The following is a 14,903-nucleotide window of genomic DNA, read 5'->3' as shown; positions in this document are numbered from 1 at the left end:
TATTTTAGCATGAGGCTCGTGTTCTACCAGCAAGATTTCAGCAGTCTGTCTCTGGTGGCAGCTCCATGGCTTCTCCCTGACTCTACCTTCTTCCTCCCAGCATTCAGTTTAGTTTTCCCAACCTATCTAAGTTCTGCCCTATCAACAGGCCAAGACAGTTTCTTTATTTACCAATGGTATTTAAAGCATACAGAGGGGGATCCCACATCAATTAATAAATAAAATAAGAAAATAAATAAATTTTTAAAAAGAATAAATGAATAAATAAGAATGTTGTGCTTCTCTGGGTGCAGGCTCTTTTTCTATAGCCCTCTTCTCACTCATTGCTGTGGGACAATGGTCTTTCATCGTGTCACTTGTATTATTTTTAATAAAATGTTGAGTGGCCAGTAGCCAGGCAGGAAATATAGGTGGAACAACCAAGTAGGAAGTAGAGGTGGGGCGACCAAACAGGAAGTAGAGGCGGTACAATGAGAACAGTAGAATTCTGGGAAGAGATGCAGTCCACAGTGGTGACCCAGCCATAGAGGAAGCAAGATGTGACTGCCTCTCTGAAAAAGGTACCAAGCCATGTGGCTAACATAGACAAGAATAATGGGCTAGTTTAAGATGTAAGAATTAATTAATAAGAAAAGCCTGATCTACTAGGTTGATCAATTTATGATTAATGTAGACCTCAGTGTGTTTATTTGGGACTAAATGGCTGTGGGACATGGTGGGATAGAAACCTCTGTCAACAACTCATTCAGGGTATCTAAAGCATCTGAGCCTTGGGGGAGATAAAGGGTGGAATCTACAATGAAATGGGAACAGTTTATTCAATGTCTTCAGCATCTCACTGATCTTTATAGCAGCCCCAGTTCCAGAATCAACAGTTAAAACTCATACTTTGCAGACAGAGAGACTGAGTCCTGGAGGATACCAAGCATATGTAGACTCCAGCAAAGCTTATCCATTAGTCAGGGCCTGTGACCCTCATGTTTTCCATGTAACAGAAACTGGAATGATGACATCATGCCCAAAGGAGACAGAAAAGTGTGGGGAGAGACTCCAAGCCAAGGAAGCTTCATAGGCTTCCCCAAAGCACCGGGACAGGCTCAACCACAGACCCTGAAGATGATCTATGGACAATCCCAGGTTCATAAACACCTCAAGTGTAGTGAGTTCTGACCTTTGAATGATGAACTGTTTAGATTTTGGACCTGTCGGCCCACTAGGGAAGCCATGTCACATGCTGAAAAACTCAGAGCTTAAGATGAGGTATGGCCTGGTGACTTAGTAGCTGGATCACCCAAAGCACGTCTGTGCACCTCTCAGCCCCTTCCTCATCCAGAACGTGAAAATAACACCTTGAATCTTCGGCTGCATTTGAGGTGCTTTGCCCTGTGTTGAGCAACCCCTCTTCATCACTCTACCCGTGAAGAAGGCATGTGTGTGCCAGGCCGTTTCCTCCCTCCCAGCAGTCAGAGGTGTAGAAGCCACATGGAAAATGTAGATTTCACCACAGAGCTTTCCTTGTTTGAATGAACTACATCTTTACTTTTCTTTTACAAGCAAAGAGCTTTTTATTAATTCGTGCCAGAACGTATAATATATTCCGCAGTGTTCTTGTTTCATTTAATTTTCTGGATTTTCAAGAAAGTTTCACAGTTCGGTTTGGTGAAGGGTCCCATGGAAAGAAGCAAAGTGAGGAGTTTCTTTGCCGCTAAACTTCAGTGTAAGGATCTCATGAAGAGATGAGTGCAGCTGGATGTGGGGGGGGGTTCCCTCAAAGGTCTACATCTAGACTCTTTCTACACAATGCGAGGTTGGCAAGACCTCCACTCAGAAGTTCAGTGATACAATAAACACTTACTTGTTTTATTGTGGATCATTAATCACCAGTTAAAGCCTCGGATGGAAAGAGAGAAATAAACAGTCACTGTAACAGCCCAGAAATGTGGAGCAGGGAAGTCAAGCTTGTGTGTCTGGAATATTCTCCTAGAGCAAGAGAGGAGAATCCTGCAAACCAAGTCTATTGGAAAAGAGGGAGCAAGATTAGGAGAAATCCATGAGATTGTGCTAGGAGGATGGGGAGCACTGAGAGCCTTGGCTGCCCATCCCAACATCGCTTCACAAAGCTGTTCTGTATGATGGAAGGATGGAACACATGCAGAGAAAATCCCCCTACACTAGCTGGGTGCAGACCAGTAAGCCATGGCTCCCTCCAGGTTTGTGACCCTGATTAAATGATTAGCCATACCTCTGAGAATGTTTCCTCACCCACAAAATGGGGGCTAAGAATAGTCCTTACTTTGGGGAAGGTATGTCAAGATGCTGACACTTGCTGGGTGACTGACCATCCAGAAGTGTCACTGACAATAATATGGAGGACAGAGGTGCAGACGGGGAGCTGTTGGCCAAAAAAATGCAAAATTTAAGTTAGAAGGGAAAGCTACATTGAAGAGGCTAACAATGGCTAATGCAATGACTGTGATTAATAACGTGATGTATAAAGTTTTGAAGTTCTAGAAGAAGGTTCCAAGGCAGAAAGAAGGGGCTTTGCAAGATTTTTTTTTTCACCTCATGGGCAGTGACATGTGAAGACAGGCTGCTTCCTCCTCAGACATTCTTTGGACAAGTGGTTCTCCACCCCAGTTCTGCATTCAAATCCGTAAAGGTTTAAAATGTGATAAGCCTCCCAGTCACATGGCTGGCATTTTTCCAGTGCCCTATGTATGTCTTCTATGTACGACAGGGTCAAGATGCCTGAGTTAGGAGCTTCTAAATCTATTGCTCAGATTTACTCAAAATAGGGGAGGCCAGAGCTACCAAAGGAGTCCAGAAGACTTGGATTTGAGGCCCCAGCATGGTCTCCCCAGAGCCCACCCAGCAGTGAGCTTCTGTTGTTTCTTTTCGTGGATCCTGAAAACTCTCAGGTGTGGACAGTAGCCGGTGGCCCCAAGGCACAGCTCAAGCATGGCTTCTCACCCTTCCCCGATTCCAGTGGTCCCTTTTGCTCTGACACTAAAGATTCTTTTATTATATATCCTACCCGAGGCCACTGGGCATGGAGCTCCCTGTACCCCTGACCCAGAATGCTGTTGGCATGGGAGATAATCATGAGTGACCTTTGGGTCCCTCTTTCCACACACTTGTCACTCAGCTCGAGGCCTGCCCTGGACAGAGACTCCCACACACAGTCAGGAAGAGAAGCTCCTGGCATCTTCTTTGTCTCTTTATGAGCCTGTTCCCCTCTCCACTACAGAGTGCAATGTCTGAGTCCTGAACAGCACACTTGTCCAGGCAGGGCTCGCTTTTGCTCTCAGAAGCCCGAGCCCCCTCTCTGGCTATTTGGTGTCCTACCCATGCAGAGAGACTATCCTATAAGACAGGGACAGCTGCTCAGATCAGCATGGGATGGGGGAGGGGGTCATGAGTGTTACAGATTCGCAGAAGTGAGAGAACTGTCTGTCAGTTCCTGCTGCTGTATAAACACAGAGTGGCCCAGGTAGTCTAAAGTACAGCCACTTATGTCTCACGGTTCTGGAAGCTGAGCAGTCAGAGAGAGAGTTGCTGGACTGAGTTATAATGAAAACTCAGAACTGGTTGGTCTTGTCAACTTGACACAAACTTGAGTTATCTGGGAATGGGAAACACTTAAGAAATTGCTTCCCTCAGATTGGCTTGTCTGTGGACATTTTCTCGATTGATAATTGATGTCGGGAGATCAGCCCACTGTTGGGAGTACCATCCCTGGGCAGATGGCTCTGAGTTGTACAGGAAAACAAACTGTGCAATCCAGCAAACAGTATTCCTCCATGGTCTCCGCTTCAGTTCCTGTCTCCAGGTCCCTGCCTTGGCTTCCCTCGCTGACAGATGAGAACCTATAAGCCACATTAATCTATATTTCCCCAAGTTGGTTTTGGTTAGTGTTTATCACAGCAACAGAAGCCCAACTAGGACAGACTCTCATCCCAACTAGCAGATAACTGCCGTGTCACTGGGTCCAAACACGGCAGAGAGAAGTCTAGTTTCTCCTAAGTACATCAATTTCATCAGAGGTCCTATCCTCATTGACTCAAGGAACACTGAGTACCTCCCAAACACCTTCCCCATAGCCACCACAATAGGCCTTAGGTGTTGTGATAAGGAGCGGCAGGGCTGCGTCCCCGGCACCTGGCTGCCCACATGGCTAGCTTATGCCCTGAAATAATTACACAAAAACTGTATTCTTTTAAACACTGCTTGGCCCATTAGTTCCAGCCTCTTATTGGCTAGCTCTTACATATTGATTTAACCCATTTTTAATAATCTGTGTAGCCCACGAGGTGGCTTACCAGGGAAGATCTTAACCTGCGTCTGTCTGGAGTGGGAGAACCATGGAGGCTGCCCTGACTCAGCTTCTTTCTCCCAGCATTCTGTTCTGTCTACTCCGCCTACCTAATTTTCTGTCCTATCAGAGGCCAAACAGTTTCTTTATTACTTAACCAATGAAACAACTGATAGAAAGATGACCCTCCTCCACCACTTAGGGACTCAACAAATACATTGACCATTGAACTTAGGGACATTAAGGCATGAGAGCGGTGGGGAGAACCAAGTGATTCAGGAGAGCATCGGCATGTTTGAATTGACGAAAAGGGTGTGGCAACAGGACTTTGCTGTCAAATCTGTCATTCAGGCTCCTTGACGCAGGTGTGTAATTGCCATGAAGGTCGAAGATGAATGTGGGATTGCCTGGTAGACCTCTTTGTGTGTGTCCCCCTGAGTTATGTGAGAACAGAATGGTATGCTTTCTTTCGAGGAGTTGAGGACCAATATATGACTTTATCAGGCTCCTTACCAATGTCCTTCTGGATGGTCCAATAACTTATCAGTCAGCGGTCATTTCATGAGTGATGGTCAGTGCTGAGTGAGGTACTTCATGAGGAGGAAGGAGTGCTGGAATCCATCCTTGCAGAGTGCCCAGCACTGAGGATCAGGGAGACAGCAATCATACAGGACACAGGGAGGAAGTGTACAAGCTGGGCAGGATGCTCGGCGCCTTCCCCCTGGGTTTCCCTGAGGAGAACATGAAAGAAGCACAGGGATCAAGTGGTCAAGAGCCCCTCCCCAACTCACGACTGCTTTAGCCCCGGCTGGTCACACTCCTGTAGAGGACAGGAACAAGAGTAGCTAATCGAAATCTCCTTCTCCCTAAACTGGCCAGGTAGAAGGTGGAAGGCTGGTGTGGAGGGTTTCTTTAGGCCCTGCTTGATGTTGCTACTGGCAGCAGAGAGAATGGCAAGGTTATTTCACATGTCCACATGCGAAAACATTTTTCACCTTACATCATTGCCTTAAAGCAGGAAAATTCAGAGACCAAGTATTCTTGGGGCTATCTGAGTTATGGAAGAGGCAGACTAAAGTAGTTAAGTGAAGATCTTCATACTGTATGAGTCTTCTGTCATTTTACACAAGATTTGAGTTCCACATCCCAGACAGGAGACCTCTGAGTGTTGTTCTCTTGCCCAAATGCCCCCTTTCTCAGCCTCCCCAAGACCCCCTCTCTACAAACTTTGGCTTCCTCCCAGTCCAGACTTGGCCTCTTGCCTTTTGCCCTAGGCCCAGCTCACTGGATCTGTTTCCTATGATTCTGTTTTTCCATCTTTGCTGTGGAATTGGAGCCAGGACTGGGGATCAAGCACGGAAGCCGAGAAACAGTGCCCCGGGTAGTATGGACCAGGCCTGAGAGCTACTTTGCTGGCTTCACAGGCCATACTGGCCATCACTGAGGATCTGACTCCTATCACTGTCCCGAGGGAAACACAAGTCAAGAGTGAGGGCGAGAGCCCCAGTTTTGTGTAGAACTGAGAATCCAGCTTTGTGTAGAGCCTGTAAGCTGTTCTGGCCTTTAGCTGTTAAAACAAAAAGGAATCTTGTTGTACCCAAAGGCATCCATCTCATTCAGGAATGTGTATGTGTGTAGGTGCAAGGAAGTATGCGTGTGTGTAATGTTACATGACTACAAAAGAAGATTGTTTATCACTCCCTGTCCAGGTTAATAATCTACTACCTTCAGGTCTTGACCATGTCAGAATGTCTTGGCAACCATAATGTTCAGCATAGGTAAGGGCCCTCAGTAATACTGGCCGGAGATCTCAGAATAAGAGAGATTTAGAAATTGTGATTACAAATACTAATAATGGCAGTGGCCGGTACTTTAGTGTCGTACATCAGTGGTCTTTGTCCTGACACTCTGGCAACACTCAAAAGCAACATATCCATGAGAAACTACACAATGTCAGCACTGGGGAAAGGGCTTCATCTGTAGAACAAGCCCCTGTGTCCTCCAGAGGGCCAGGCGTGCACATTAGAATAGAATTTTCAACCCTAGAAGCTGGCTCTGTTTTGACCTTGGCATGGCATGGGGAGAAAATGGACACCATACAAAGAGAATAAGCCTTGAAACATGACTTTCCTCCCCTGAAATGCAGCCCAGGAAATGATGCCCCTTGCTGCCAGCATAAACATTTATTTGTAGCCTTGGCCTTGGGCCACCAGTAATAAAACATAAAACACCATGAGTCCCAAATCAACAGGCAGAGGGAGCCAGGGACTGTGGTGGGTTCCAGTCTGGCCTGAGGATTCTGTGGATGCTTCTCCCTTTCCAGATCTTTCCCATGTCCCTCTGAGGGGACTTTTGTGCATAGGACAAGCAGGATCAGGGCATTTCTGATCTCTGCATGAGGAGAGGGGTACTCAGCTATTGGACAAGTGGCATTAATCCCAGGCGTCCCCCCAAATCACTGGGTGTTTCAGGAAATTGAGTAGCCATCAGCAGGCAACTTCTACTCCATGAGTTCTGTGTTTAGAAACATAATTTGGAAATGTGGGAAGAAAGGGCTAACATCATCAGAGACTACAGCATACAGCATAAGTGTTAAAGTCACGGATGGGGTGACAGCTGTTTTCCTGCTCCAACCAATGGAAGTGACCCCAGTATTTACAGAGTGAGCTTGTTGGGCTTGTTCTAGTCATCTATTGCTGTGCAATAAGCTGCTCCAAAAGTAGGGATTTAGGACATGTGTCCTTCTTTTCCATGGTTACATTAGTTGACTGTGCCCAGCTGAGCCATTCCCTTTAACGTACTGTAGGTGCGTGTATTCACGGCTAGATGCATCCCTACTTTTACCTAGGCTGGACTTCCAAGATGGCCTTCTCACCTTTGTACCTGGTTCCAGACTGAGATGGCAGGGAAGACTCGGACTAGCTGGGAGTTGCTCTCCACCTGTGGCTCCCTAGGGCTCCCTCTTAGCATGGTTGCTTTGAGAGAGTCGGACTTCTTAGCCATTGTCAAGCTTGGTGGGGAATAGATGCAGATGTGAACAATGAGAAGCATGGCTTTTGGGGGAGCTGTTTCTGGAGACCAACCACTACAAGTGGAAAGGGAGGGACCGTGATTGGGGGAATTTGCATACATTTGTTTCTTGCCGCCCTGGTCATGGAGACCAAAGGAAATAAATAGTGGCTGGTGGGGTTCAGTGGGTACACCACGTCTGACTGACAGGCTAGGACTCCTGCAGCCCTGAATGTTCTGGTCAGATACCCCAGTGCCTGGGTCAGCAGCCATCACAGCATTCTGATTTATTGTTCTAACAACCATCTTTGTTTCCATACAACTTACTCTTCCATTGCCATAGCGACTTCCCGGGGCTGATCCTTGGCCCTGTCTTCCTTATCCCTTCCCTTTCCTTCCCCCGCTGTCACTGCCTCTCTTGGCTCTGCACATGGGCTCTGTGCCTCTCAGAACAATCCTCACCAGACACTGCTCTTTTATTCACAGCCCTTTGCAGAGGAAAAGAAACATCCAGTCCAAGGGAGAAGCCCAGGAGAAGGAGAATGCATCCGCACGCAGGCAGTCAAAAGTCTTGGAGTCTTCCGTGGGAGTCTCTCTCTTTGGTTTCTCTTGGTATCATAAGTAAATACAATTTATATGACATACAATTCACCCTTTTTAAAATACACAGCCCAGGGGTTCTTAGTGAGCTATTTTTTTCCTCCCCAGATTCCTCACTTTGGGGAGATAGTTCTCAACTTTCTCCCTCCAGCCTCGCTTCACGTTTCGTTCATGAACTGCTATCGACTCTTCCGCACCCTGGTCAGGCCTGCCGACTTGCAGTTGCAGGAGCCCTTATTTCTTTTTTCTAACTGGAATATGCTCCCCATCCCTTATGTCAAGCCACAGCCTTTCTTTAAGCTGAAATTTTGAGTAGATGTGTAATTACTTAGAAGAACAAAGCAGAAATAGAAGTCCAGGAAACACTACTACAGGCTGACTTTACCTCTTGAAAGTGTTTGGAAACATTAGGAGAAAGAAAAACAGAAGAATGAAAACCACATGTGACAAAACTAGAAAACAGACTCACACCTTTGGGCCCCAGCAAGTGATGCAAGCTGTGCGGCCACAGGACGGTAAAGGAGCATCTTTTCCTTCAGACTGACAACCGGGACACAGAGTTGCCTAGTGCCACGTGACAAGTGGTGGGACGGGAGCCTGCAGAAATACACAGGCATGGGTCTTCGAAAAATGTGGGTAGCATGGCATATACCAATAAGGTGAATGTGCGGTAAAACTTCCAGAATACCAGAGGGAAAAGAACCACACAGTCAGGTGGATAAAGATTCGGGTGTAGAGCAATTCTATGTACGTATAATAATGTTATGGGCTTACCCTAAGTCTGAAAAAGCTCTTAACCAGACACAGGTAGATATTAGGGAAGAACACAGTAAATCTACTAAGAGTCAACTTTATTATATTCTAGACTCTAGAGATGTTTGTGTATACTACATCACTTAAGAACCAACCTGAGATGGGTGCCACTTTTAGATAGGTCCTCCACATGAAGTTCCCAAGATCTAGAGAGAGAAGGAACTTCCTTAAATCCACAGACCTGGAAATAATAGAACTGAGTAAAAAATAAAAATAAAAACAGAAATCTGATGAGGTTTCTCTCCTAATCATTGTTCTATGTTTTCAATCTGCAGAAAGAAAGCACACCACAGTTCAGCATGTACCAGAAGACACGGAGCCCAGTGTAAGAGCTGAACGGTACAATGTAATAAGAAAGAGCAATGTTGTTCGTGCCGTTCATTTTAGCATAGGGTGGGCACAATGTGACTGTGGGCAGAACTGTCCTCTGGTGAGGTTCATCAGCTGTAGGCAGTTGCTAAGGCAGTCCAGTGAATGCCTACTGGTATGCAACATAAGGATGTACTCTGTTTTCGTATCCAATCTGTTATCCCACGTCTTTTTATAGATGAGTTGAGTCCATTTATATTAAGAGATATTAGTGACCAGTGACTGGTATCTCCTGTTATTTTGTTTTTGTTGTTGGTGATGTTAATTTGTGCGTTTTCCCTTTCTTTGGGATTTGCTGTTGTGAGATCATCAATTATCTGTGTTCTTGTTGGTGTAGCCAACTTCCTTGTGTTGGAGTTTTCCTTCTAGTACTTTGTGTGGGGTTAAGTTTGTGGCTAGGTAGTGGTTAAATCTGTTTTTTTTTCATGGAATATTTTGTTTTGTCCTTCTATGGCAATTGAAAATTTTTCTGGGTATAGTAGTCTGGGCTGGCATTTATGGTCTCTTAATGTCTGCATAATCCTTGACCATGACCTTCTGGCTTTCATTGTCTCCAATGAGAAGTCATGTGTAATTCTGATAGGTCTGCCTTTATGTGTTACTTGGCGTTTTTCCTTTGCAGCTTTTAGTATTCTTTCTTTATTCTGTATGTTTAGTTTTTGATTATTATGTGGCAAGGGGACTTTTTTTTTGATCCAGTCTATTTGGTGTTCTGTAAGCTTCTTGTATCTTTGTAGGCATATCTTTCTTTAGGTTGGGAAAGGTTTTTTTTTTCTATGATTTTATTAAATATATTTTCTGTGTTTTTGAGTTGAACTTCTCCTTCTTCTCTACCTATTATTCTTAGATTTGGTCTTTTCATGGTGTCCCATATTTCCTGGATATTTATCTTAAGCTTTTGTTAAATTTAATGTTTTCTTTGACTGATGAGTCTATTTCCTCCATTGTATCTTTAGCGCTTGAGATTCTTCCATCTCTTGTATTCTGCTGTTTGGAGTTGATCATGGTTTTGTATAAAAATTAACTAATCTAGGTAATAAAATATCATGAGACTAATCAATTCTAATTTTGTTTTTGGAGGGAAGTGTAGAGAAAAGAATGTTCTAAGAAATAGTAGCTCTTGAGATCAAAAGTGATTCAGACTCCCCTGCCCTACTATATACACCACCCAGAGAAAAAGAAATGGCACACAGAAACAGTTTGATTGATAGGGTTGTTTTTGTTTATATGGCAAATATTTACCTTATTTGGCAGTTCAGTCTCTGGCTGGAGGCTCAGCTGCTATGATTGTCTTAAAAACACTTGCTTGATTAGAAAAGTTTGCTCAGGTTAAGCTTACAATTTATTTGCATACCAAGATTGTTTACAATTCCTACGTACAGGGTATTGTTTGGGCCAAACTTTGTCTATGGAGACAGGTTTAAGTCACGAATAATTCTGTTCCACATTTGCTTGCCATTCCATATACAGGGCAGGAATAACAGATGAATATGTATTGCCCAGCCTTGAGAGGAACAACTCACAAGGCTTGTAGGTTTTGTTCCACTGACAGATGATGAAAGTTTGCCTGTCTTTTGGTGTCCATTTACATAGTTACATATTCTCTCTCTCTCTCTCTCTCTCAAGACAGGGTTTCTCTGTATAACAATACTAACTGTCCTGGAACTTGCTTTGTTGATCAGGCTGGCCTCGAACTCACAGAGTTTCATCTGTCTCTGCCTACCATGTGCTGGGATTAGAGGCACACACCTCCATACCTGGCCCATTTACATGTTTTGTAACTAAGAAAAGGATTGATTCCTGCAGAGGTTTATGTATCTGCTGCCTCCATCTCCATCCAAGTTCAGTTTCCATCTGCAGTCCCGGACAGTTTTCTGAGCATGCTGTGGAAACAGAGTGACTCCTACAGTAAGGTCTATCTATACTTTACTTAATGACCTTCCCAGGAGATGGGAAGGGCTGGGCCTTGATCCCCAGGGGATGTACCAGGCATCCACAGCTCAGACGTTTCTTCATCACTGTGTTGAGCCAATCTAGGTTTCAGCCTCAGTACTCTGACAAGGCTGACTTTGAACTTTGTTTTTATTCTGGCTCCTTGACTTTGAGACTGATTCTATGACGCCCACAGTTCTGGAAATTGTCTCAAATCTTTCATACCCTGACAAAGTCAATTTTTCTGGACATAGACAGGGGATTCTCTAATCCGGTCTCCAGAACTTCCTAGCACATCGCTTCTCGGAGTGAACCGGCTGGGGAACCCTGCTACTCGGAGTGAACCTGCTGGGAGCCCTGTCTGCCTCAGTAGGGTCCCATGAACAGAGAAGATCACGTTTATCAGTGAATCAAAAGCTTCATTTAGTCCCTGCCTGAAGGCGTGCACAGAGACACGCTTTCTTGGGCAAAATTAATTATTGCGTCAGAAGTAAAAACACGCTCTTGTGTTAGTCTTGGGGAGAGTGCAGGCGTCGGCAAGGCTTCCTGTAAATTTCATTGCCAGTAATGACCTTTTCCACGATCCTGAAACTATGGGGTTATTTTCATTCTTTTTATGTTCCTCATCTAAATAGTGAGGGAATCTATGAAAGGCAAGTTTTGCTGTCAATTTTTTTTACAAATTCGAGGAGATGTATGACATTTTGAAAAGTCCTTGAGAAGACATACCATCCCAACAAATCCTGAGTGCTAAAAATTGGCCCAGATTTCCAGAGAGAGAACTTCCTTGGCCTTCTAGAACAGGCAGTCTTACGGCTTAGACGTGCCCTTTCTGGATCTAGCGGTTCACTTCGGACGAGCATCTATACAGCCTGCTGCCCCTGTTCCTCCTGTCACAGATCCTCCAAGCCAGGCTTCACGCAGAAGTCACCCAGGAAAATACAAGGATTCTAAAGCCCTCCACATGCTCAGACCACTTCTATCAGACAAACATCTGGGAGGGGCCGGAAATCTGTTTTGTGATGCTCCCAACCCAGGAGATTATGGTATAATGTCAAAACTGAGACCCAAGACTCTGCTCCTGCTGATCTAGCAAATGTTGTCACTTGAACAGGACTGTACAGGTTGTTGTTCCCACACCTACTTGAATATTAGAATGTCCTGGAAAGATTAAATAACCCGTCAGTATCTGGATCCTACCTTCATAGGTCCTGACTAAATTGATCTGGGACTTGCTAAGGTTATGGGGTTGCCAAACTCAGTCAATCCTTCTCAGGAGCCTCTTCTTGCTGTAGGGGTTCAAAGGAGCTAAGAGTGCTAAGCAAGATTTGAATATGCAAATACCCCCTTGCAAGAGCTCAACCTGTTTCTGAGTTCAGCTAACAGGCTAGCCCAGGCTCCTGAATTGTATGACTTCTCCCTATGAGTCCTCAGTTCCTGATGTGGTAGTCCCTTCTGAGTTTGGGGCAGTATGAATGCCAAAGACACACGTCTGGTTCTGGGGCTGGGAGGGAGAGTGGTGCTGTGGAAAGGTGACCTGATCCTCAGGAGTCAGAGCCTCCTGAGTAGTTATTAGCTCACTGGTGCATGCACATGAAAGAGATTATGGGATCTTGGGACCTTAAGCCACTCACTCTACCCCTACTTCCCGGATCATAAGTACAGGTCATTTTTTTTACCATGTACTCCCATGATAATGTTACTCTTGCTGGAGGCCCAAAGCATTGTGAAACAGGAGCCGCTGGCAAACAGGGAGGGTTCAAATGGAAAGAACTTAAAGAAAAACAAGGATGACATGTATAAAATAACATGTATAAGAACAGAAATCTGTAACCTGTAAATCACATAGTATCTGGGTGGAATCAACAGCTGTCAAACTGGGATTTGTGTTCAAAGAAAAACAACCCCAGCTGTAAACATCACGCCTCACCTTCTAATGCATACCCCAGTGTGACAAACAACTGAAGTATTCCTTGTCAAATAGTCCTGATCTTAAAAAAGCAAAAATAAAAACAGAAACAAAACAAGCAAGCTGTGTGGCCTTGTACCACAGCTCCAAGTGTCAATATAAAACTCACTTGAGCCGGGCTGTGGTGGCGCACGCCTTTAATCCCAGCACTCGGGAGGCAGAGGCAGGCAGATCTCTGGGAGTTCGAGGCCAGCCTGGTCTACAAGAGCTAGTTCTGGGACAGGCACCAAAGCTACAGAGAAACCCTGCCTCAAAAAACCAAAGGAAAAAAAAAAACCTCACTTGAGAAGTTTGCACTCCTCGAGTGTGAGCTTCCATTCCACAGCAAAAGTTTCTCCTGACTCCAGACTTTGTCTAGTCACGGAATTCTTTCTCTGACAGTACAAGAATTTGGAAACATTGCCTAGAGGTCCCTGTATGGCCTATCTATCTTAGAGACCTCCCTGGCCTTCACTCCAAGCAACAGTGCAATCACTAGATCATTACTGGATCTTCCAGAGCCATTAAGCAGAACAAATACTATCTTTTAATAAGATAATTGCCTCAGGTATTTTGCTGTAGTAATCAGAAACATGGAGATGCTCAAAATGAAACTTCAATAAAGTATGACCTGGTGTAGAAGAAGAAGTTTAAAAGGATAAGTCATCCTCCAAGAGGACCAGAGGGAGCACAAGTTCTGATTGGTCTTATTAATAAAAATCTGGAGTCAGATATTAGGGGATGAAAGATGAAAGATCAGAGAAGCAGAACAGCCAGCCACCAGAGTTCTTATGCTACAAAATCCTCAGACCAAAAAGAGGCCGAGCTCCTGTCTCTTCCTGCATTATATTCCTCTCTCCACCCTGCCATATCACTTCCTGTCTGTCTGTACAGACCTCCAGGCCTTGATGGTTTACTAGTGGCTAGCGCTGCCCTCTGATCTTCAGGCAGGTTTTATGTGTTAACGTACAAATAAGATATCACCACACTAAATTACGGCGAGGATTTTAATATCCTGTGACCTTAGAGGGTTGGGAAAAGAAAGGTTTTCAGACCTGGACATAGTCCAGAGTCCTGGGCGGTCCTTCCCGAGAATGGGTCATAATAGCGACATATTTTGGATGGCAAATTATGGAAGATGCAACAGCCTAAGACTTCTAGTGCTGGGTTGAAAGAACCCTCACAGCTTCTACCTGGACCTCACTGATGACTTGCCCATGGGCTACTCCCCCACCTATCTGCCCAACCACATGGAAACATCACAGGTGGGTGTTGACAGCTCCAGCTGTGTATCCTCCCAAGGACCAGCAGCAGCAACTGGCCAGAGCCTGTCTGGCGGAGATCTCATGCACTCCTGCCCATTTTCAGGGTGGCCTTTGGCTGCTGCTTTATGGCAGCCCAAACAAGAACCACCAGCAGAGCCAACCAGAGCTGAAGGGATAGAAATCTTAGAGTGTTCCTTCGTGTGCTAAATTTGGTATGATATTAAACAGAGGCATTTCATAGACCTTCAGGGAGCTGTGCCTTTGGGCCTCCTGACCACGACCCGAGTTCACACACTTTTCAACTGTGGCTCCCTCTCATTCCCTCAGCTTTCTATGCTGTCCCAGTGTTGTGGGATGTTTGTACACTATGTAAAGGTGTATTCTTGTGGCTGATATAAAGAGTTGGATAGTCAATAGCTAGGCAGGAGAGAACAGGCAGGACTTCTGGGCAGAGAGAAGACTCTAGGAAGAAGAAAGGCAGAGAGGCCAGGGGGAGGCAGGAGAAGTAGAATGTGCAGTGTGAGACGAGGTAATGAGCCACGTGGAAGAACACAGATTTAAAAAACGGATTAATTGAAGTTATAAGAGCTATTGGAAACAAGCTTAAGCTAACGGCCAAGCTTCCATAGCTAATAATAAGTCTTCGTGTCATTAC

This window comes from Microtus pennsylvanicus, chromosome 10, assembly GCF_037038515.1.
Source record: "Microtus pennsylvanicus isolate mMicPen1 chromosome 10, mMicPen1.hap1, whole genome shotgun sequence".
In the NCBI taxonomy this organism is placed as follows: Eukaryota; Metazoa; Chordata; class Mammalia; order Rodentia; family Cricetidae; genus Microtus; species Microtus pennsylvanicus.
This window is presented reverse-complemented; position numbering follows the sequence as displayed.